Source organism: Lycium barbarum, chromosome 8 (genome assembly GCF_019175385.1).
Source record: "Lycium barbarum isolate Lr01 chromosome 8, ASM1917538v2, whole genome shotgun sequence".
NCBI lineage: Eukaryota > Viridiplantae > Streptophyta > Magnoliopsida > Solanales > Solanaceae > Lycium > Lycium barbarum.
The window spans coordinates 94615478-94639097 of NC_083344.1; the positions used below are offsets into that span (position 1 = coordinate 94615478).

The following is a 23620-nucleotide window of genomic DNA, read 5'->3' on the forward strand; positions in this document are numbered from 1 at the left end:
GTTGGTTTCATAATTTAAAATTACGGGGTCTATCATTGAGACTTGTCGTCCATACTTGATCATTTAAGTTAGGGGTGGGATTTTGTGGAAAAAGTCGTATATTGATGAACTCATATTGATGCTATGTTGGGTTGGAGGGCATCCCGAGGGTTGTGTTAAAGTTTTTTGAATTCAAACTTCGTTATGCCCGCCAACTGTTCGATAAAATGCCTAAATTAAGATAATTAAAACAACAGGGTGAAGTCTGAGTAACCCGGGCTTTATATGAGTTTGACAATGGTGTGTGATGTATAAGCATGAACGTTGAAGTGAAAAGTCAAGGGTAGCACTGTAGGGTAAGCACTGAGTCGAAGAATTTTGATGACAAGGTTGACGGCCCATAAAAACTTTGACGGTCCGTCAAAAGTCCCAACTCATATATGATATACTGTTACCATTTGATGATAGGTTTGACGGACCGCAGAATTTTATGCGGAGCGTCAAACTTCATCGTCAAAGGGTTCAGTATAAAGTAAGTCACTATAACCATTTGAGGGTAGGTTTGACGGACCTCAGAAATTTCTGCGGAGCATCGTCAAATGTTTGGAAATAAAATTGTCTACTGTTCCCATTTGACGGCTATTTGTGCAGACCGTAAAAATTCCTACGGTTCATAAAATCATTTGACGGCTTACTTCTGTGTATTCCAAAACATTGCATTGAAATATAATTTGCTGGTGATACTAACGTACTTTCCACAGTATTGGCTCCTAAGATTCGATGAGGTACTACAATTCCTGGAAGAGGCAGAGGCGGAGACAGAACACTAGGTCGAAGGGGACTTCGTGACGAGCCTGACCAAGGGGCAACTGAAGTTGGGGGTGAGGAACCACTGGCAGCGAGAGTCACCCGAGCTAAGGGTGTTGTCCAAGAACCAGTGCCCTCCCAGCCTGAAGAGGGGGGCACTTCAACATCTTCTAGCAGCTCGGAAGACGACGTGCAGGCAGCTAGGATGCGAGAAATCCAAATGAAAGAAAGATTCGAGTACAGCGTCAGATTTTCTATGCCAGGCTCCAAAGAAATATATGAACAGGGGCTTGAAGAGAAAGAGGGGGGTGGACCGAAGAAGAGCATTCATGAGGAGAAAAGAATCAGCTTAGACAGATTGGAGTGTTTTCCACGAATCCTTGCAACTCTTGACCACTATAAGTGGAACTCCATTAGCCACCCTCCAGGTGAATATATCTCAGCTCTTGTTTGGGAATTCTATGCAAATTATGCTGCGGAGGTCAAAAATGCCTACAAACCAATTCAGCTTAAGAAGAAGAAACCACCTTCGCTGGAAGAAGTGACAGTCCGAGGCCTGAAAATCAATATTTCTAGTGAGACAATCAATCATTTCTACTTTGGCCCCGACTATGTACCACCGCCAAACACGGATCAGCTTAAGTATAGGTTAGGTGGTGATCGACAAGACAAGCTGTCTGAGTTGCCTTGGGTTGCTTCTGTTAGAGCAAAGGGTTCTCCTGAGTGAAGTAGGAATATCTGGACCACTGTAAGGAAAGCAGACTTGTCAGTTGAAGGAAAATTTTAGTGGAGCGTATTGATCCATAGGTTATACCCCACTCAGTCAGATAACACATTGCCAGTTCATAGGGCCATACTTGTAGCTGCTATCATGTCAAGGTATAACATAAATTTGGGGAAGTTGGTGGTTCAAAAAATTCAGCAGAGAGCTATGACTAAGGAGTTGTCACTAGCGTATCCTTGCCTCATTACCGCATTGTGCTTGCGGGCAAATGTTGATCGTTATGCACACCGAGATCATAGGATACAGGCCAAGAGTGTGTATGACCTATGGAAGAGAAAATATGGGGATATTCATACTGCTATGGATGTTACTATAGAGTTCACAGTTGGACAGCCCACTCCAGCATCCTAGGAGAATGAGCAGGCAGCCCCCGAGACTTCGCAGGAGGCGCCGACGGACACGGGCACAGCAGCTCGGTCCACTTCAGGTACTCCGATTTCATCTATAGGGCCATCTACCCAGGTTGCCTCAATTGTTCATAGCACTCCGACCCCTCCGAGTAGCCATGTGACCCCAGCCTTGCATGGAGGCGTTATGATACAGTTTAATGCTCAGAACTTCCATGATGCGTTTGTGAAAACCGACAGGGCAGACCGCCAGATTGCTAACTTGATGGCCCAGCTGCAGGGGTATATAGATAAAAGGGTGACAGCAGCCTTGGAGCTCGCAAGGAAGAAGTGGGAGGATTCCTATAGCCTTATCCATTTTTGGATTGATGGACTTAAGCGTCGGATTGTTGAGCTTGAGAAGGTAAGCCCCACAGTTAATTTGGGGACGATGCATATGGATTTGATACAGTTGAACACAGATGTGCTAGCATTGAAGGTTAAAGAGGGACTTGCGACTGAAAACCCGCCTACAACACAGTCTCTAGACTTGGCTTCTCTGTTGCTAGTTGTTAACTTGTTGGGAGATGGTTCACCACCCCGGACTATGAGCAAAAGGCCTAGGGATGAAGGTGGGGATGATGATGAGGAGGATGAAAGTGAGGAGGACAGGCAGTTTCGAAAGGTACAGCGACACTCTCTTGAGGAGGCCTATTTTACGGGGGCGTCATCCAGCCATGCCCCTTCTATTGAGGTAACAGTGCTTGGTATTGTGATATCGGCAGAGGCTAGTACCACGGGTCCCGAGGTAGAACAGCGCTCTCAGAGTCAGATAGAGCTAGTTGTTGGTACCATAGTTCTAGCAGCGGAGCAGGCACCAGATACCACCATTAAGGTGATCACACCTCAGGACGTGCGGAATGCCTAAAGTGTTTCAGGTAGTGCTATCCCTTTGGTTTTGCTTATTTTCATGCCTTGGGGACGATGCATGATCTTTAGTTAGGGGTGGGCTATGTGTTTCTTGTTAATATTGTACATATGTGTTTAGGACCCCCTCGGCTTTTCTTTGTCAGAGTTCTTTCCCTGAGGGGCTTTATTTTGTTGAAACTGGCATGTGTAAGTTGTCTCTTAGATAGAATAGAGTAGTTTTGACTTATTTGGTAGTGTTGTGGAACTTGTGGCATGTTGTTTGTGGTTTTTTGAAAATGTTGGACCCCTCGAAAATAACAAAAATGCTACTTAGAAACAACTACTGATTGACATGGATTTGAATCTTTGTATGACATTGGTATTATTGGGGTATTATGTGTAATGAACGAATACTTAAGAGGTCACAAATGTATATGATCATCCTTATGTCAATGTGTGTGTGAGTTTTTAGTTTGGTTCTAATTATGCATGTATAATCTAGAACTTGCCGGGATAGTCATGTTTGAATCTGATAGTTGATTTGGTTGTGAGATGATCTTAGGCTTTCTTTGAGTAAATAGTCACTTTACCTAAATAAGTCTAACCATACAATTGTAAATATCCCTAGTTTTCCCTTTTTGAGCCTTTTGACCTATTTCTTGGCTAGCCAATAATGAAACCTTACCCTTCATGAAATAAATCCGTCTTCGCACCCGTTCCCTCCTTGATGCTACTAGATAGATGAGGCAAAATGCCTAAGTTGGGGGTGAAATAAATGTGAAGTAGATGTTGAAAACATAAGTTGGGGATGGTAGAGTTTGCTAGTTGGGATCCGACGTGGTGGTTGCATATATAAAGAAAAAAAACCAAAAAAGTAAAAATAATTAAAAAAATAATAAAAAATAATAAAAAAGAGTAAAATCAAAAAAGTGTAACACAAAAAGAATTTTAAGTTGATTAGGAATAAAACCACATTGAGGTCAAAAACTTGAAAGAAGAAGAAAGGATTGAATAAGAGGCGAATTAAGGTGAGGAGATGTTGTAGTATTCAAGGAGGGTTAGTCACTAATATCCAAAAAGTATCCTACCCGTCCCTAAGGCTACATTACAAGCCAGAAACAAGTCTTAATGTGATCACAGCTGAACGGACCTAGGATGAAAGCATAGAAAATAAGGGCAAGCTTATGGTATTTGCATGTGTAGATATGAACTTCTTTGTGAGTGTGAGTGTTTTTCTCTTCTCTTTGATCTACGCCCCATTATTGTTGTATATACGTGTGTTGGGACATTCTTTGGTTGATGTCAGGGTGTGAGGATGAGAATTGATCAAAATGAGGTGACCGCCGAAAGTAGCGTTTGTGGCATCATAATATGTCCGATAATGTAATGTCATGAATTGAAGCATCATTGTTAGTCGTGGTACTCTTGAGTTGTGCATACGGTTTGAAAATAGAAAATAGGGTGGTCCTTGGAAGAAAAACGTGCATGCCAGTAGTTCGGAGTCAAAACCATTGGAGACATCATTACTCTGTGATATCTGAGTTTAGTTGAGTCATTGTGTCGTGTGACTTGCTTGAGGACAAGAAAACACTTTAAGTTAGGGGTGTTGATGTGCCGCGTAATTTCGGCGCATGTGACGCTTTTGGCGAAGAGTTTTACTTGTTTTCAAGCAAGTTCGTGTCATTTTATGTGGTTTTTATTGTATTTCAGGTATTAAGTGGTTTGATGGCAAAAGTTGGAGAAGTTTGTGAAAATGCGGAAAGAAGTGGAGAAAATAACAAGTCACTGAAAAAGGCTTTTTGACGGAGCAATTAGACGTCCCGCAGAACTTTCTACGGAACATCCAAAGTACCGTATAACGGTCACAGTAAGCAGTTCACGGAAGATCAATCCTACGGAACAATTATACGGACCGTAGAACATTTGACGGTCCGTCAAAGAGTAGCGTAGAAAAGTGCAGGAGGCTGTTTGACAGTTGAAGGGCAGCAATTTGACGGTCCGCAGAATGGTTTTATGGTCCGCAAAATCAACCCGACGGGCAATTTTGTCTTTTTACTTCTCACGACTTGGACTCTTATAAATACCTGATATAGATTTTTTGTAAAGGAGAATTCACTAGATTTCAGTGTTTATTTTCCTTAGCACTAAATACTCATAGTTTTGGAAGTCTTTTGGGATTACAAACAATTGCAATTAATTTCTCTTCAATTCCAAGCAATCATTTGTAAGCATTATGATCTCAATTATTTCGTATTATTTTTGTTCTTCTATGAGTAGCTATATTCCCTTACTAGGGTTGTGAACCCAATTGATGGGTGTTTTGTAATTGATATACGCATAATGGATTGTTATGGTTTATTTGTTCTTCGTTTTCATCATACAGTTAGTGGTTGCAAACATTAGCAAACGCCGTAAACTTCAGTTTATTTGGGAAAATAGCTAGGGTTAGGTAAGAACAAATAATATGAACTCAAGGCTTTAAACCTTACTTAATAAATTTACTTAAGAATAAGAGGAATTTACTTGGCATAATTAACTGTTCTTCTTGCATACTTTCTTATCTTTGAAAAAAACATAGAAAGAAATAATCTTTTCTTATTGGGAAATAGTTTAGATTCATATAGAGGTTAAGTGCATTCATACAAACAATCCATTAGAAGTATATCAAGATCGATACTTATGATCATACACTTTATTTGACGGGGACACAACCTTGGTTCTTTTTACCCATATATTGACAACTTTAAATTTTCAGTCACTTTAAATTTGTCCACAAACCAAAACAACTATAAAACCCTTTTTCTGGAATACACCAGGATTGCATGATTAGTATAATAATTGTTTAGTAAATTTTTTCCGCCATATTCTATGTGAGATTCGACCCCAACCTCATTAGGTTACTATATTTGACAACGTCTGCTTTACGCTATTAAAAGTTTAAATTTGAGTGTATCAACCCTTCCCCGAGATTTTTTAGCTCACATTTGACCTGAGAGGACCGTTGACACGCTTCCTGAGGTATTTGGATAGGATTTGGGAGACTTTTTGGGAAATTTGAATTTTAAGCGAAAAAGAGTTGACTCAAAGTTGACTTTTGGGTAAACGGACTTGTTTCAGGAATCCGTCGATTCCGAGAGGTTCGGATGGTCTTTTTGTCACGACCCAATTTAGCTAAGTCGCGCGGGAACCTACCTTTCCCTCCTCGGTAGGCGAACCCTCAACCCAACAATAGTAAAAGAATAAACAAATAATTAAATAAGCGAAAGAGATAAAATCACGTAAGTGCGACGATAGTAATATAGAAAATATGCGGAAGTAAGGAAAATACACCCCAGAGTCTGGTCTAATCCATACAAGAGCATCTAACTAGAATATACAAATCTGAAATATCAATAATACAACAAGTCTAAATATGTCTCAGAATAGAAAAAAAGACATAAATAAAGAAGAGTCTTCAAGGCGGCGGACGTCTCGTGCTCACCCTGTAAACTCTAAGCAACTTTCGGAGCGACTATTAGCCTCGAGAAACTGAGGTCGGTCCCACCTAGAATTCTGCATTCATAAAAGAATGCAGCAAGTGCAGGTCAGTACAAAATCACAGTACTGGTAGGTATCATAGGCCGACTAAGTTTAGCTAACATAATCTAGACAATAAAGTAAGATAAACAAGTAAATCAACAAGTGTAAGTCAACACAAATAGAAACCAAGTACACGTCGTCTCCTAGGTTATAGCATCTAAACCCAAGTGTGCCAAGTCTCAATATAATCAATCCTTATCCAACTAACACAAGTATATCATCATATCATTAACATAAAGCCATAATGCAATGCAATGCAATAATATATGAAATGTGGATGCAATGCAATGCTGTGTACACACGTACTCCGGACGGAAGTATCGACGTCTCGGTAGCACAACCCATGGGGGACCTGTGGACTCCATATACCACACGGTCCGGCAATAACCTGAATACCGCTCCTCACGATCCCGGTACAAACCTTGGGAATCGCTACCACACAACCACGATTCCGGGACAACCATCGGATATCGATCCTCACCTCACTCTCATTCAACTAAGCCCAGCTCATCACAGTGTTTCCTCAAATATCATCAATGTATCAACAGTATATCATGAAGGATGATAATGCGTGCAATATGTGAGTTCAACATCAATAATCAGATCAATATCACTCAGTAGTCTATCACATAACCATAAGTCTCGTACATTAACTGAATCACACCTGGAGATAATAGTAGGCCACAACTCTATCCATTATAGTTTCCTTAACGCTTACCACTCTAAACTGAACACTCTCTAAATCCTGTGTATTGCATACAGTCTTACTAATATCCTCATGTATCTCACTGAAGCATCTTTGCCCAAGTTGCCTTACTCAATTTTCGAAATGTTATCCCGAACTTAACTCACTTAACCCATCATCGATCTACCATTTCAGGTATCCAAGTTTACTAATCCCCTACTCAAATCCTTAATGTTACTAGTCCTCAAAGAATCACCTCTTACCTCAATTATCGAATCGAAATACCTCTAACCACTCGCATGCTAATCCTTTTTATTCAATCACATAAGTCGAGTAATAACACCATCAGTAGCGGGATCTAGTCAAATTTGCACAATGAATGCAAAGTTCCCAACCTTAGTCCATCACTAATCTCTATCAGTCTATGACATAACCGAACATTCAAGTCATCCATAAGCTCTCAAGCCCACTCTACATTTTCAGATCACTACAAAGCTTCCACATCACTAACCCTTGCTTCAACGATTTCTTTTCTGCCCTTAACCTCGAAGACACCAATGAACCTCATCAGTCACATGCCTTACTGTTGATGTGGCGTGATTTTACGCCCTAATCGAAGCTTTTCGGCTATAAGTTTTACTTGTTTTTAAGAAAGTCTATGTGATTTTACGTGTTTTTATAGTGTTTCAGGTATTACGAGGTCCCGAGAGCCTATTTGTGGAAAACGAGTGAAAAAAGTGAAAAAAAGAGTTGAAGAGCTCAAAGGAATAAAGCGGTGTGAAATGAAGAAATTTGAAGAAAAATGGAATAAGACCTAAAGAAAACAAGAGGAAAAAAAAAGAGGAGACAGGGAGGACACATTTTGGTTTTTGTCCCCAAAAAAAAAAAAAAAAAAGATGTCAATATTTATTGAAATTGAATGAAAGAAGAATTCACTGGCAGCGTGAATATTTTCTCGCTTGCAACATTACGGAGCGTCCGTATTTAATTTTGGTTTTTAAAAGTCTCCCAATTCTTTTTGGACTCAATTATTTTATATAGGTTTTTTTCCTAAACCTATAAATAGCCCATAAAATAGATTTTTACATATCTTTGGCATAAAACACGAGTTTGGAGGCTAGGGTTCTAACGTATATTTTCTTTCCTTTATTTGAACCTTGTTTATGGGAATTTCTTGGTGACAATTGAGATTGAAACTCTTATTGTGCTTATTTATTAATCGACATTATTTTTAATCAAGTAAGTTATTGTTATTTTAATTATTCTTGTTCTTCATCGTTTCTCAAGGGAGTAGCTAACCCTAGGACTTGCCCATTTACTTTGTTTGAAACTCGAAAGAGGAAGAACGGGGTTGGGATAGAATAATTAACATGAATTTGGGGCGTTAACACCCATCTAATGGAAATTGACCTAGCAATAGGCGATACCACTTGTAGCCATAGTCGGGTGCTCTTAATACTCCTAATTACTTTAGGGATATTCAATTCGGTAGTCTAGTTAATCTTCGGGAGAGGTTAATTTAGAGTCATTATCCGAGGATAATTAACATAATATTACCATTATCTGTAATTCGTGAAATAGATTGGATCGTTACTTGAGAAATAGATTCCTTAATTCCTTACTTGTGGCCACTGATCAATTTACTTGCTTTCTAGATTAGAATTTATATTTCCGTATTTTATCAAAACCTTATCAAAAACCACCATTGATGTGTTTGGCCTAGCTACTGTTAGTAATAATTCCTAATCTGCTTAAATTGCCTACATATTGTTCTCTGTGGGATTCGACCCCAACCTTGTTGGGTTACTATATTTGACAACGTCCGCGTTATACCATTAATAGGTGTAATTTGAGCGTATCAATTGTACGTCATGATATAATGTCCCCGTAATCCAACACGACTCAAGTACCCATATGGTATTTCAAATCATGTTTATCACTATCAACCAACAACCACTCAAGTCCTCTAAACTAATCATCCATCTAAGACAAACGAACCACAAAACGATATCAATCTTTCTCCTCAAATCTAAATGAAACAACCAGTAACTCCTCAAGTCATTAACCCATCGCATACGCCCATAATTGAAGTCATTTCTATCAGTAGTTTACTAACTCTTCATAAGTCTACAACTCAGCCAATTTACTGATCAAACGATGTGGCCAGAGCATTCACTTAATAACAAAGTAGTCCTTTAACATTAACTAGCTTATATAAAGAATGACCTTTAGCACCATATTACCGAGATATCACGTGAATCTGTAAGTACAATTGTTACCAAACCATGCCTAATTATTTTCACAAGATTCAATACTCCATAATAACCATAGCTCAGACGACCACTTCCATCGGTACTATTCTGTCATGCTGAACCGCTTTTACCTTTCACAACCGAACACGAATTTCGCTCTAGCATCAATTGCAACCTTATCCTGAAAACCATGTTAGATACCAATTTTTCCCTTCCTAATCTCACAAAAAGTACTCATGTCTAAGATATTCTATGAAGTCTCACTTCGCTACGCTCTTTCCACAAAAGTCTTCCTTCATGTCCTTATTGTCAACTTCTTTTCTTTATTACCCGCGGTCACAATACATTTTTCCATTTCGATGGTCATTACTGAACTTACACTTGTCCCCACATGCTGACGTCTAATACTATACTGTTGCTGAATCGTCGACCCGCTATTGGTACACCGGTATCACGCACACCATCATTAAGCCTTGAAGAGCTGAAGTCAAACCGATCATATCATCGAGCAACTCACTATTAAAACATGGAGACCCTGTAACCCTCTGAACAATTTTTCCCATTTCTTATGAACTTTCACAATGAACGAGTCTAATCGCGACTCCGCACAACAACTGAGTCTAATCATGGCTCTACACAATCGAATCCTCAGGACATAACAAAAGACTGAACTTGATCACGTTTCCGAATCAGAATAACATATCTCGCACCTAAGCCATAACACGTCATAGATCAACCATTCACATAAGAATTTAAGAACGAGTGTCCACCCTCCGTAGGTGATTAAAATAAGAAGGTTCAGCTACCAATTGGAATTGACAAGATACTGATTTTGAATGAAGTCGCACGAGAGAATGAAAGAATTGGAAGTTTTCTAAAATGTCTTATAGCCTCTCACAGATAAGTACGGAGCTCATCGTACCGATCCACAAGGCTCTACTAGACACGTTCTTGTATTATAGACCAGGCAACCTAGGGCTCTGATACTAACTATCACGACCCAATTTAGCTAAGTCACGCAGACACCTACCTTTTCCTCCTCGATAGGCGAACCCTCAACCTAATAATAGTAAAAGCATAAAGAAAAATTAAATAAACGGAAGAGATAAATCACGTGACTCCAATAATAATAATATAAAAAATATTCAGAGGTAAGGAAAATACACCCCAGCGTCTGGTCTAATCCATACAAGAGCATCTAACTAGAATATACAAGTCTGAAATATCAATAATACATCAAGTCTGAATATGTCTCGGAATAGAAAATAAGACATAAATAAAGAAGAGTCTTCAAGGCGGCGGACGTCTCGTGCTCACCCTGTAACCTCTAAGCAACTCTCGAGGCGACTATGAGCCAAGAGAAATTGAGGTCGATCCCACCTGGAATTCTGCATTCATAAAAGAATGCAGCAAGTGCAAGTTAGTGCAAAACCACAATACAGGTAGGTATCATAGGCCGACTAGGTTTAGCTAACACAATCCAGACAATAAAGTAAGATAAACAGGTAAATCAACAAGTATAAGTCAACACAAATTAAAAACCAAGTACACGTCATCTCCTAGGTTATAGCATCTAAACCCAAGTGTGTCAAGTCTCAATATAATCAATCTGTATCCAAATAACACAAGTATATCATCAGATCATCAACATAAAGCCATAATGCAATGCAATGCAATAATGTATGAAATGTGGATGCAATGCAATGCTGTGTACAGATGTACTCTGGATGGAAGTATCGACGTCTCGGTAGCACAACCTATGGAGGACCCGCAAAGTCCATGTACCTCATGGTCCAGCGACAACCTGGACACTGCTACCTCACGATCCCGGCATAAACTTCGGGAATCACTACCACACAACCACGATTCTAGGACAACCATCGGATATCGGTCCTCACGTAACTCTCATCCAACTGAGCCCAGCTCATTACAGCGTTTCCTCAAGTATCATCAATGTATCAACAGTATTTCATGATGGATAAGAATGTGTGTAATGTATGAGTTCAAAATCAACAATCAGATCAATAGCACTAGTACCAAGCATGGGTACGCAAACAATATTATGAAAAGGATACATAACCCATATAGAACACTATCCTCGTATCAAACGTCAACCAGTAAGATATTACAATATTATGATCAAGATATATCAATGGTCTCCAATATCTACTATCATCACGTGGCATCAATCCAACAACAGTAGAACAAATCAAATCATAACACAATGGGGTGGCTAGCCCCAATCACGCAACAAGGCCCAACCCAAGACAATATCCAACCTAACTTCATACCCGATGGTTTACATGCTTTCTTCTCCAATATCATCTAAATATATGCTTCGCTAAATGGAGTCTCACCATAGGGTAAATCGTAACCTACCTAGAAGGTCGAACAACAGTAACACCAACAATCACTCCTTAGCCTTTCCTTTCCTTTGAGCCTCGAGATCAAGAAAGTCTAAGCATATTCGAATCATGGAATTAGAATTGAGGAGAACGTCAAAACAAACCCTACTTCTATCAAGACCTAAATCCCCAACCTATGAAATAGAGTTTATGAACTAGAAGGGTGGAATTAGGGATCTAAAGGTCCCAACATGAAATTAAACCTCTAGGTGATCAATTCCCATTATTAGCAAGCTAGAATAATCAATAATGCACTCTATTTCGGATTCTAGGCAAAACCCCCAAATTTGGGTATAAACCCTAACTTTCAATTCCACAAACGAACCTCTAATTAAGAAGTAATTATGAAATAAAGGATTCTAATCATCAATTCAATGCTTAAAGAGGTTAACCCAACCAACAAATCATGATTTAGAAGCATAGAAAGAATATTCATTAAACTCACTTTTAATCTTCCATCACTTAATGAACTAACAAGATAAAGAGATTCTAAGATGATTAGGGTAATGGAATATAAAAGAGATTAGAAGGACTTACCACCAAGAATCTTCTCCGAAAATACTCTAGAATTTCTCCCAATAGCTCGGATTTTATAAATGAGGGGCTTAGGGAATTTAACACTTCATTTAATGAACTAATTGCTCGTTACCCACTTCCGCGACGAGATTATCGCTCCAGTGGCGCTGCCCTAGCGGTCCCATGACCGCTACAACGGTCATTCCCAAATGGCGCAGGCCGCTTCAGTAGCAAGGTGACCACCATAGGGGTACCGCTACCGGGTTCTGGGGCCGCCAAAGTGGGCACCAGACACAAGAAAATGTTTTCCATGTTTCACAATTCAACCCGAATTTTTGACTAACTTCCGAGGCCATCTGCTCACAAAGTTCATACACAGTCACACATAAAAATACGCTACGGATGAATTCGTGGCCTCGAAATTTCCAACGAGGTCTCGTTGACCTGGTCAACCCCCGATACCTCAATTCCAACTTCCCATCCCAAGTTTCAAAATGCACCCAAGTGCATTAAGAACCGAACCAAGTATGTACACAAGTTCTAAATGACCATCCGGACCTCTCTAAATCGACGGATTTTCAAAAAAGATCCGTTTACCCAAAAGTCAACTTTTTTTCGCTTTAAGCCAACTTTTCTCAAAAGTCACCAAAACCAACCCCGAAAACCTCCGGAAACATGCCAACGGTTCCTGCGGGTCAAATATCAGCTAATAAATCTCGAAAAAGGATCAAAAAGGGCGGAAATGCAGTAATGGTCAAACGGGTCGTCACACTTTTAGAACTTATCTGTATATTCGATTCGGTTCCCAATGCACTTGGGTGCATTTTAGGACTTGGATTGGGAAGTTGATGCTGAGGTATCGGGGGTTGATGCTGTCAACAAGACTTCCCATTTGGAATTTCAAGGCCACGAGTGCGTTCGTAGCGTGTTTTTATGTATGTCTGTGTATGTTGTATGTGAGCAGATGGCCTCGGGTGATAGTCAAAATTTTGGGATTGAGATTGTGATTATTTGGGGAATTCTAGTTCTGGTGCCCGCTATAGCGGCACCACTACCGCATCAGAGGCACCGCTATAGCGGTGGACTTACTGCCATCGCAGCCTAGTGTAATATTGGCCGCAGCGATCTAAGTACTCATCGAGGCCACAGAAGCGGTGTTGGGCTGATTATTTAATTAACTGAGTATTAAAATCCTTAAGTCCCTCATTTTTTATTATTTCGACTTTTGGGTTATTGAGAGCTTTTCAAGGTGATTCTTGGGGGAAACTCTTTGAGGTAAGTTCTTCTATTCTCTTTGCTATTCCATGGTTTCATTATCACCTTAGGTTTCCATTAACATGCTGGTTCCTTAAGGGTTTGATGATTTAAAGAGGGTTCCATGAGTTCTTCTTTCTAGGCTTCTAAATCTTGATTTATTGATTGCGACTTCATTAAACATAGAATTGATGACTAGAACTTATAATTGCATGATTTATTCCTAATTAGTGGCTAATTATGGAATTAAAAGCTAGGGTTTATACCAAAATTTAGGGGGTTTTCCTAGAATTCGAAATTAAGTGAATTGTTGGTCCTTCTATCTTGATATTGATGAGAATTGATCACTTAGAGCTTAATTTCATGTTGAGGCCTACAGATTCCTAATTTCACCTTTCTAAATCATAAACCCTATTCCATAAGTTGGGGATTTGGGTCTTGAATAAAAGTAGGGTTTGAATGATGTTATTCTTTATTCTAATTTCATGATTCGGATATGTTAGACTTTCATTATCTCGAGGCTCGAAGTAAAGGAAAGACTAAGGTATGATTGCTAGAGACCTTGCTGTTCGGCCTTCCAGGCAGGTTACAGTTTACTTTATGGTGAGACTTCGATTAGCGGAGTGCATGTTTAGATGATATAGAATGCATGTAAGCCTTTGGGTACGAAGTTGGGATGGATATTGTTTAGTTTGGGCCTTGTTGTATGATTTAGGGCTAGCCAATCTGTTGTGTTGTTTATTCATCTTAATCCATTTACTTGTTGGTTCGTTGACATGTTGAGACATTGGTAATTATGGCTAGTGATATATCATGGATTTGATACTACGGTACTTACTCATTCTATACTGAGATGAGAATGGTGATTCATTGTGGCTTATTATGTAGCCTTACTATTGATGTTATTTGTGTGCCATGTGTGGTACTGTTTCAGATTACATTTTTTGTTGATATCACATTTCATTATATTAATACGCATTTCAATGATACATTGACATATGCATGGTTTTGGTACTGATGACGATATGTGAGAAAGTGTAGCCTCCGAGGTTTCTGCCGGAGAGCGTAAAAGAGAGATGAGTGTTCGTTGCCCGAAGTTTCTTGCCGGGAACGATGGAGTGCCTGATGCCCGAGGTCCTTGTCGGGATCGTGAGAGTGTGCTTGTGATCTAAGGTCATATTCCGGAGCTAGTGGTACATGGACTTTGCGAGTCCCCCATGGGTCATGATCGCCGAGACGTGGAGTCATTCCGTCCGGGACATATTGTATAAAGCTGCATATGTATTGCATTCATCCTACATACATTATTGCATTGCATTGTATCTCGGTTTCTATTGATTATTGTGATACTGCTGTGATGTACTGGTTCGGATTGCTATACAGAGACTTGGCACTGTTGGGTTTAGATGCTATAACATAGGCAATGACTTGTACCGTGGATAGGGCTTATTGTTGACTTGTACCGTGGATAGGGCTTATTGTTGACTTGTACTTGTTGGTTTATGTGTATATCTTGCTTTGTTGTCTTTATATACGTTAGCTAGTCTTAGTCGGCCTATGATACCTATCAGTACTTATTGTTTGCACTGACTTGTATTTGCTGCTTCTTTTATGAATGTAGAATATCTGGTGGGATCGACGTCTACCCCTCGCGGCTGAGAGTTCGAGGTTGCTGATATGAGTCTTGTTGGGATAAGCGATGCTTCACTACCCGGAGACTCCTCTTTGTTTATGTCTTACTTGATATTCTGGGACATATTGTGACTATTGATGTATTATTATTATTTCCAGACTCGTAAATTTTAGCTAGATTCTCTTATATGACCAGACCAAATACTGGGATGTTTTCTCTTGTTTTCGGTTCCTTATATTATTATCGTGATACTTCCGCTATTGTATTTTCTATTTATGTATTTATGAAATGTTGGGTTAAGGGTTCGCCTACCGAGGTAGGAAAGGTAGGTGCCCTCATGACTTAGTGAAATTAGGTCGTGATAATATAGGTGTCAAAGGTTCGAGCCAAATTGGAATATCTTTCAAAACATTCCGGAGTCATTCAGCTTCTTCACCAGCCTTGTCTAAAGCTATAAATTCAAATTCCATTATAGAGCAAGCGATGCATGTCTGTTGGATGATTTCCAAGACACAACTCCTTACCAATGGTAAAAACATATCCACTTATGGATTTAACTTCAGATGATCCAGTGATCCAATTTGTATCACTATATCCCTCAATCACTGCGGGATATTCACTATGGTGCAAATCATAGTTTTTGGTGTGTTTTAAATATCCCAAAACTCGTTTCACTGCCATCCGATTAGTTTGATTGAGATTACTTGTGAACCAACTCAACGTACAATTCATGATATACATCAAACTTCCCAATACTCGTGCATAGTCCAATTGTGAATCACTTTCACCTTCATTCTTTTGAAGTGCAAAACTTACATCAATTGGGGTCTTTGCAATATTGAAATTCAAATACTTGAACTGGTCAAGTACCCTTTCAATATAATGAGATTGTGACAATGCTAGACCTTGTGGAGTTTTATGGATCCTAATTCCTAAGATCAAATCAGCAACTCCTAATCTTTCATATCAAATTTACTAGCCAGCATACCCTTAGTAGCATTTATGTCGGTTGTTGACACATAATTTTTTACCTCCCATAATTTATTTTAATTGTTCAGCGTCCTTGGATGTCAAACGGAGTAAAATATGTATTTTTCCGCAAATTAAAATGATTTCATAAAATTATCTGGATAATATTTTGCCATCTCATTTCACAAAATAATTTCTATAATACTAGAAATCATTTAGAAACTACTTTACATATTTTTCTTGCAACAATTAAGGGGCATTTGATAAATTTAACCAAGGGAATGATTTTAAAACATTTTTTATTTTATTGTTAAAATTATCTGTTTAATTCAAGAAAATCTGATTAATTAAATGGATTAATCATCTTACCCCTCAATTCTGAATTCTGCATATCCAATGTGCATTTGTACAATTTATTAGAGTTAATCATAATTAAATGAATGACTAATTGTGGGTAATTCCATAAAAAAATTATTACATGACTAATAATGGCTACAATTAAAATAATCAATTGTTGGTTAATTCTGGCCTTAATTGAAATAGTCAAATTCATAGGTTCAAATCAATTAAGGTCATAATTAAAAATTAGAACTTTAAATTGTTTGATCAGCTTAATTTTGGCCTTAATTGAAATGACCAAATCCATGGTTCAAGACAATAGAGGCCATTATTGAAATTTAGCATTTAATTTGTTCAATTGAGCCAAATGCGGCCATAATTGAAATGGCCAATTCCATTGGTCAAAATCAATTAAGGCTATGTTTGCAATATAAATCTAGTTGCACAATTAATCATACTCAGTTGTTTGATTAAATGGTTAAATAATTATACATTGACCATAATTAAGGAATTTACACTAATTGACTTTCTTAATTATGGTCATTTGTTAAATTAGTGTAAAAAACCTTTGATATATATACACACACATATACGGATATACAAGTGGTATACATGTATATCTCATATATATGAACGTATATTATAGCCCCTTTGTGTTTCTCTTTTAATTCGGCCGGGCGCAGTCCATTAAAGGACTGAGCCAGCCCAACCGTCCAATAAAGGGGTAATACCCCTATCATTTCCCATTCTTCATCAACCAAATGCACCCCACAAGTTTTCTCGCTCAAGGGTTATAAACCCTAGAAAAGCCACCCCTCCCCACACCCTCTCTCCTACGTCACGTTGCCGAATATGGCAAAGATAAGGGCCTGCATAGCTTTTGCAGCTGTGAACCAGATCGAGAATGGAAAGAGCATTAAACGCTCTGTCATTTCTCAACCAATACTCCCAAAACTTAGCCCAAACACTGTATTACCACCTCTTTTTCACTTTGCTTTTGATTTACAACAGTCGATTGACTGAGTTTTCTTAATGGTATTTGTTGTTATTCGATTTTGAACTCTCGACCCTCATTGGTTCAGGAGGAATCGAGCGGATCGATCAATGGAAGCTTTAATCTAGCCGTTTAATTGTTGTTTGTGCCTAATTTGAGCCGCACGATGTTGATTGTGAGGAACAAGTCCAAAATCTTTACTTGTCTCACATCGGTGAGATTACGTTTTTGTTGCAATTTAGGGTTCAATAAATAGAACCTCGTCCCCCCCCCCCCCCCCCCCCATTTCCCATTGAGGGATAGACCTGAACACTAAATATTATATATTCACCAAAAGAACGCGAAAATACTTAGGGTTTTAGCAATATTGCTGAGACCTTTAAATTTTTTGAGTTAAGTCTAAATTTTAAGGTTTGTTTCTTCTGTTTTTTGTGTGTGGCTGAGCTTGGGTGGAGGAAAAAAGGTCTCCAAGTTCATTCTCAATAGCAGGCTGCACAAAAAAGTGGTAAACCCCCTTCGTTTAGTTATTTTTTATGTCTATTACAGTTTATATTGTACATTTCTTGTGTTAGTTTGATGTTTGTAGTAAGCATGATTAGTGGTTAAGAATATCAGTATGCTTATATTGCTTAGTTAGACTTACCGTTAGATATTATGTAATAGGCATGATTAGGGTAAAAATCGTAATATGTTCATATTGCTCAGTTAGAATGATTATTAAATGTTAATAGTGAGCATGATTAGAGTACAAAGAAGTTTAGCGTGCTATCTAGTTAAAATTATTGCTGAATGCTTATTTGAGTGACATGTTTATTAATTAATTGGTTCATATATGATTGATAGCATTTGTTTGTCTCTGTTAGCTTAGTTAATCCTCTATTGATAGTGTCTGAGCATGGGTTAAATGAGTTATGTACTGAAATTTGATTGATCCTCTGTTAATGAATTTGTAGTCCAAATATGATGCTTATCTTGTCAAAAATAAAAGTGTTGGAGTCTCCGTCTATGTGCCATTACTGATAAATCATGATGTTAACTTGCACCTGTGTTTGCTTGAACTCATCTAGACATGGATTGCATTTAATAAATTTATTTTACCAAGGATGGTGTTAGTTTTGGTTAAGTAAGTTGAGTAGACCATTGTTTGCCTGATTTGTTTCCTGCAATGCTCCTTGCACAGTCCATGAACCAATTATAAATGATTGTCTATTAGCATGAGCTTGCATGATCTCATTTCATATAAAATAGGCAACACATGTTCTCAATAAGATCAAAAGAGGACTCTGAGTTCAATTCCGATATTTTTATATACACATAGCACCTCTGATTAAGTTCGGCAGGAATATTGAGGTTTATTATTGATAAAAATGATAGCTGCATGCTAAATGGTCACTCCCTGTTAGATTTAAGCCTGTTTCACTCACTATTGTCACTTAAAAGCAATCACATTAATCAGTTAAGTATACATCTTCATGCAATACTTGTCTAAATCTGGAGAAACTGTTGACATTGTTATGTTACTATGGAAAACCATACCTGTTTAACCTCTAGTGACCATGCCATAGTAAAAAAAAAAATCTAAACATATATGTTTGCATGTTTAGAAGGATTAAATGCCTTGCCTGATGTTAGTTTGCTTATATCCACGTCAATGCCTATGTCTGTGTAGTTGTCCTGTTCATCTAAGACTATTATCTATTCTTCCCTTTGTGTGTTTGCTAAGGTGTAACTAAGTATGGCTACTGGTTCATATAAATAGCTTGAGGTTTGGTATTTGCTTGTTGAGTTTAAATCTTGGGAGGTCTAAATGGAAGGAGGTTGGCACTTGGTATCTGAGTGACCATGAGTATGATTTACCTAGGGCTAAGAAAGGGATGATGGGCTTAGAGTTTCTAGCTAACTCAGCCTAATCTCTTTACTCTAGGCTGCTAGGGTTCCTTCGTGGAAGCTCATATCCCATGGGACCCTCCAAGTTTTAAGAAAAACAAGTGAAAGTATGTGTATATGTGCATGCTGAGTTACCTTTTAAAAAAATCTAAAACTGATATGAAGCATTTTTCTTGTCAAATGGTATAAACAGGCTTTTGATAACTAATATTTGCGCATTATGTACTGCATTGCCATTTTTTTTTATCTTCCCCCTGGTTCTGCTGCCATTTATCTAAATGGAGTCTCAAAACATTATAAAGGCCTTAATATGTTCCTTGTTGGGCTTGAATATTCATTTTTTTTTTCGTTATGATATGTAAGGAAAATATACTTGAATATACTAGGTACATCCATTTCTATATACATATAGTGTATAAAAAATGGTATATTTGGTATATGGTTGGTATATCACTCGTGTGAGTCCATAATTGTTGGCTTTGTTGTTTAAGTTTCTGTTTGGTTTTGGGCTTATTCTTCTGTATTTTGTTGTTAGGCTTTGGCTTTGTTTATTGTCATTTAATGTTGTTTGGGCCACGGCTTTAGGCCTTAGTTATCTTAAGTAGGACTTTTGGTATCTTCTGAACCTTCCTTTGTGTATACTACTTCGGTTTGGACTTCTTGCATTATTTATGGTAATAACCTGAACACGTGTTTATACATAGCGTGTTTATAATTATAATCTATTCTGTATTAAGTAAATACTTAAGTCCAATATACTTGTCTAATCTCACCATCTTCCTTTTCTACTTCGTGTTGCATGTGAAACTCCCGCGGGCCATTTGGGCCATTTCTCCACATCTGAAAACCTGTCAGGCCAACTACTTTTGTCCATTGATCGAGTCCGATAAAGAGAAAGGGAAGCTAATGTTTTCTTTGAAGGCCCAGCCATAGGTGAAAATGACTTGAACGCCCAACTATGGGTGAAAATTGTAACTGGTGGGCTTAGGGTAGCCAACCAGTCTAACTCCCTCTATTTCTTTCATTATCTGTGTATATGAATTTGTAAAAACACTTGAAAAACTATTGAAACCCCTATGCATGTTTAGAACTTAGGAAATAATACTTAGTAGCTTAGGAAGTCGCTTAAACACTTTCAAAACTCAACTAATATAACTTTGGATGAAAATTGGAACTTAATTCGATTTCGATGAAACTTTAAAATTGGTGCGACATTTCATTAAGGTTAAATGACTTCTTTTTTTAACAATGATTAAGTAGCGAACAATTTGGACCCTCTGCCCCTTTTTTAGAACTTCATCATAAAGATGGCAATGTTTAAATCGATTTTGGGCCTGCAGCCCGTTATGGAAAGTTTCAAACCGCTTAATGGACTGTAAAAACTGATTTAGGGCCAAGAAAAGGAGAGAAAATGAGTTTAAAGATAGTTGTGGAAACTATGAAAATGGTAATGGACATTCTTTAACTTGGACTGAATTCTGAAAACTTGAGAAAATTTTCCAGAAAAATGAAGTACTTTGTGGTTCGGATTTAAATGATTTTAGAAAGAGAATTGAGACTGTTGGGCCCAAAAGCCCAAACATTATGGGCTGAAAATGAAGAGAAATTCACTTGGACCAAGTTTGAGGAAGATGGACTCTGCACTGAATTACGGATTGACTTAATATGGGCTTCAAATAAATAATTTGGACTTTAACAAAAATTCCTATTATATATATATATATATCGGAGATATACTCCGTATTTTCTATATACGTATAATAAAACTCATAAGTACTAAACCATTTCATTAGGACTAAAATAGTAGCGACTCTACTCGGAAGAAATTCCGGGTGTGTCTTACTCCGGAAATGAAGTGAGATGAACACTTATGTGGATTTTTAAACCCCAAAAACCCGTTTTCCAAGGGGAGTTTTGCAAAAAATTCCTTGAGTTTATGATACGAATGAATGACGTTTTGCGGAAAACTAAATACTTTTTAAGCAATAATACATTAATCGCACATTGAAGCTCATAGGTCAGCCATATTCTATGGATCTTTAATACTAGGGTGCGTAAAACCTTCCCTAGGGGATCACTAGAACCCTTACCTCGAACTTTGGTACAGAAATATTTCTCTCTTGCTTAAAGAATCTTTTACCCAGTTTTCCAAATTTTCCTTCAAATAAATTAGGTGGCGACTAAAAATTCAATTAGCGCACCAACAACCTCGTAGTAGCTTTTATGCGCCCGCGTAAAAGTGAACCGTAATAGATGGCGACTCTGCTGGGGATTTCCTAGACTCTAACCATAAGGGTTTCAATATAATGTAATTTTAACTATATTATTTGCTTATGCGTTTAAAATTTCAGAATTTTGAACTACCATGCATTCATATCATAAAACTCCGCCACTCCTAGCAAAAAGAATGGTTTCAAAAGAAACAAGCGAGATTGCGGTCTAGCCTTCACTAAAAACCTGAAACACCCTTTCTTTGAAACGCATTGAACGTTAAGTTGGTGTGCGGTCATCGAACGGCTGACAACGGTTCACCCCGAGTAGTCCGCTCGGGTCCAAGGTCAATTCGAAAAGCCCACTCTTGCATATGCCTAGGTTAGAGCTAAGACAAATCCAATATGAAGTAGACTAAGTGGTTTGGATATTTTAGACGTTTCCAAACCCGATTGGAAAACTACCCCGTGTCAAGTACGGTTTATGACCTGAAAAACATAGCATCTCATATTATGTGCTATTTGGAAACATTTAATGTGCCTATGAATAGAACCATTGCCTAGTTTGGGGGGTGGGGGGGGGGGGGGGGGATTAACCTTAACTTCTGTTTTGTAGATGTCGATCAACGTGAATTTTGAAATAGTTTTAACTACACCAGAGTTGTTGCGCATTTGGTGGGGCCAAATGTCCTTGGGTGAGAAAAAGGGGATTTCATGTCATTTAGAAAATATGACATCCATCCTGACTATGATGGATTGCAAGGAACTAATAGAAGTAATCACCGAGTTTTGGGATAGAGATAGGATGGTTTTCCGATTTGGGGACGACGTCGAGATGACGCCTACCTTAGAGAAGTTCGGGAACGTGTTGACTAGCATAGGCTCGGGATTGAAAAGAAGAAAGAAACCCGACCAAAATGCTTTAATCTCAGATAAACCCACTAACTCCCAAATTTGCAAAATGCTTTCCTTAAACTACGCCAATTGGGCCCATGGTCCAACCATACCCTTTAGAGAGTTATACAAAGGGTTTGGAAGCCCAAGTGGATTTGTAGAACATCCTGGGGAGTTCAAGACTTATGCCGAATGGAAGGCCACCAGACCCTTAGCTTTCGCCATTTGCTTTCTGGGACCATGGTATTACCCAAAGATTGTTCATTCTCCATACACACCTGAGTCATTTCAGTCACCCATGCCATCTTCTACGGCATAACCCAACAAGAAGAAACTAAATACTTTGACCTAACCCCAATCATCCTAGCCGACTTGTACCGAGCCTTGAGCCTCTACCGAAACTATTACAAATACTTCCAAGGTTGCAACCTACTCCTAAAATGGTGGATCCTTAAGCATATGATCAACGTTAAAGGTGAACAGTACCTAAGTAAGCCAGGAGATGGCCTTCTGGATTTTTGCCCGAGCTTCGAGGCGGAAAACAAACAGAGTTGGACATTCACTTTTTCCAGATTGAAAGAAAAAAGCATTCAATGGATGTTCCATGACCTCGTGTCTGATAAAGTTGTGGCTAAGGGTAGAAAGTGTCCATTCTTACCGCTTATGGGTATCCGACGGATTCACCTTATGCGCCTGCTAGGGTTTTGAGACAATTTGAGAGGATTCAAGTTGTACCCCAGGTCAGAGGCATGTGTGATTTTATCATTGACTATGACATCGATAGACCGCCGAAGGCTTTGGATTGCATACGGTCCTGATACCATAGCCAAAGATAGGTTTCGTCCAGGTTGTGTTGTGGAGTATAAAGATTGGTTGAGGGCCGACTTACAAGGTACACTTCCTCTTAGACCTATTTTCTACAGTTATGTGCAAGATAAGGATTCGCAAGCCGAGATTGATCCCGTTTGGTTCACAGAAGAGCTAACGACAAAGATGTCAAGTATTTGGAGATGATTGAGCATGAAAAACCCATCATAGAGAGTCTGAGGCATGAGTTGGAGCTTACCAATGACTTTTGGTTAAGCTCAATGATCGGATGAAGAAGAATTCAGATGATGTTGCTCCACTGACTTTCATACATAAGGGATTTCTAATATAAGCCACTTTGACATCAGCCCATCTTTATATCCAGACTACC

At 38.5% G+C, this 23620-nt stretch overlaps 1 long non-coding RNA gene across 1 annotated transcript; it reads left to right on the forward strand.

Annotated features, from left to right (window-relative positions):
- Nucleotides 1–17104: 17104 nt before the first annotated feature.
- On the forward strand, nt 17105–21107 carry LOC132606330 (uncharacterized). The gene is made up of 2 exons (XR_009569693.1): nt 17105–17936; nt 20174–21107. It is a non-coding gene; the product is annotated as an uncharacterized LOC132606330 (long non-coding RNA).
- The last annotated feature ends 2513 nt before the right edge of the window (nt 21108–23620 follow it).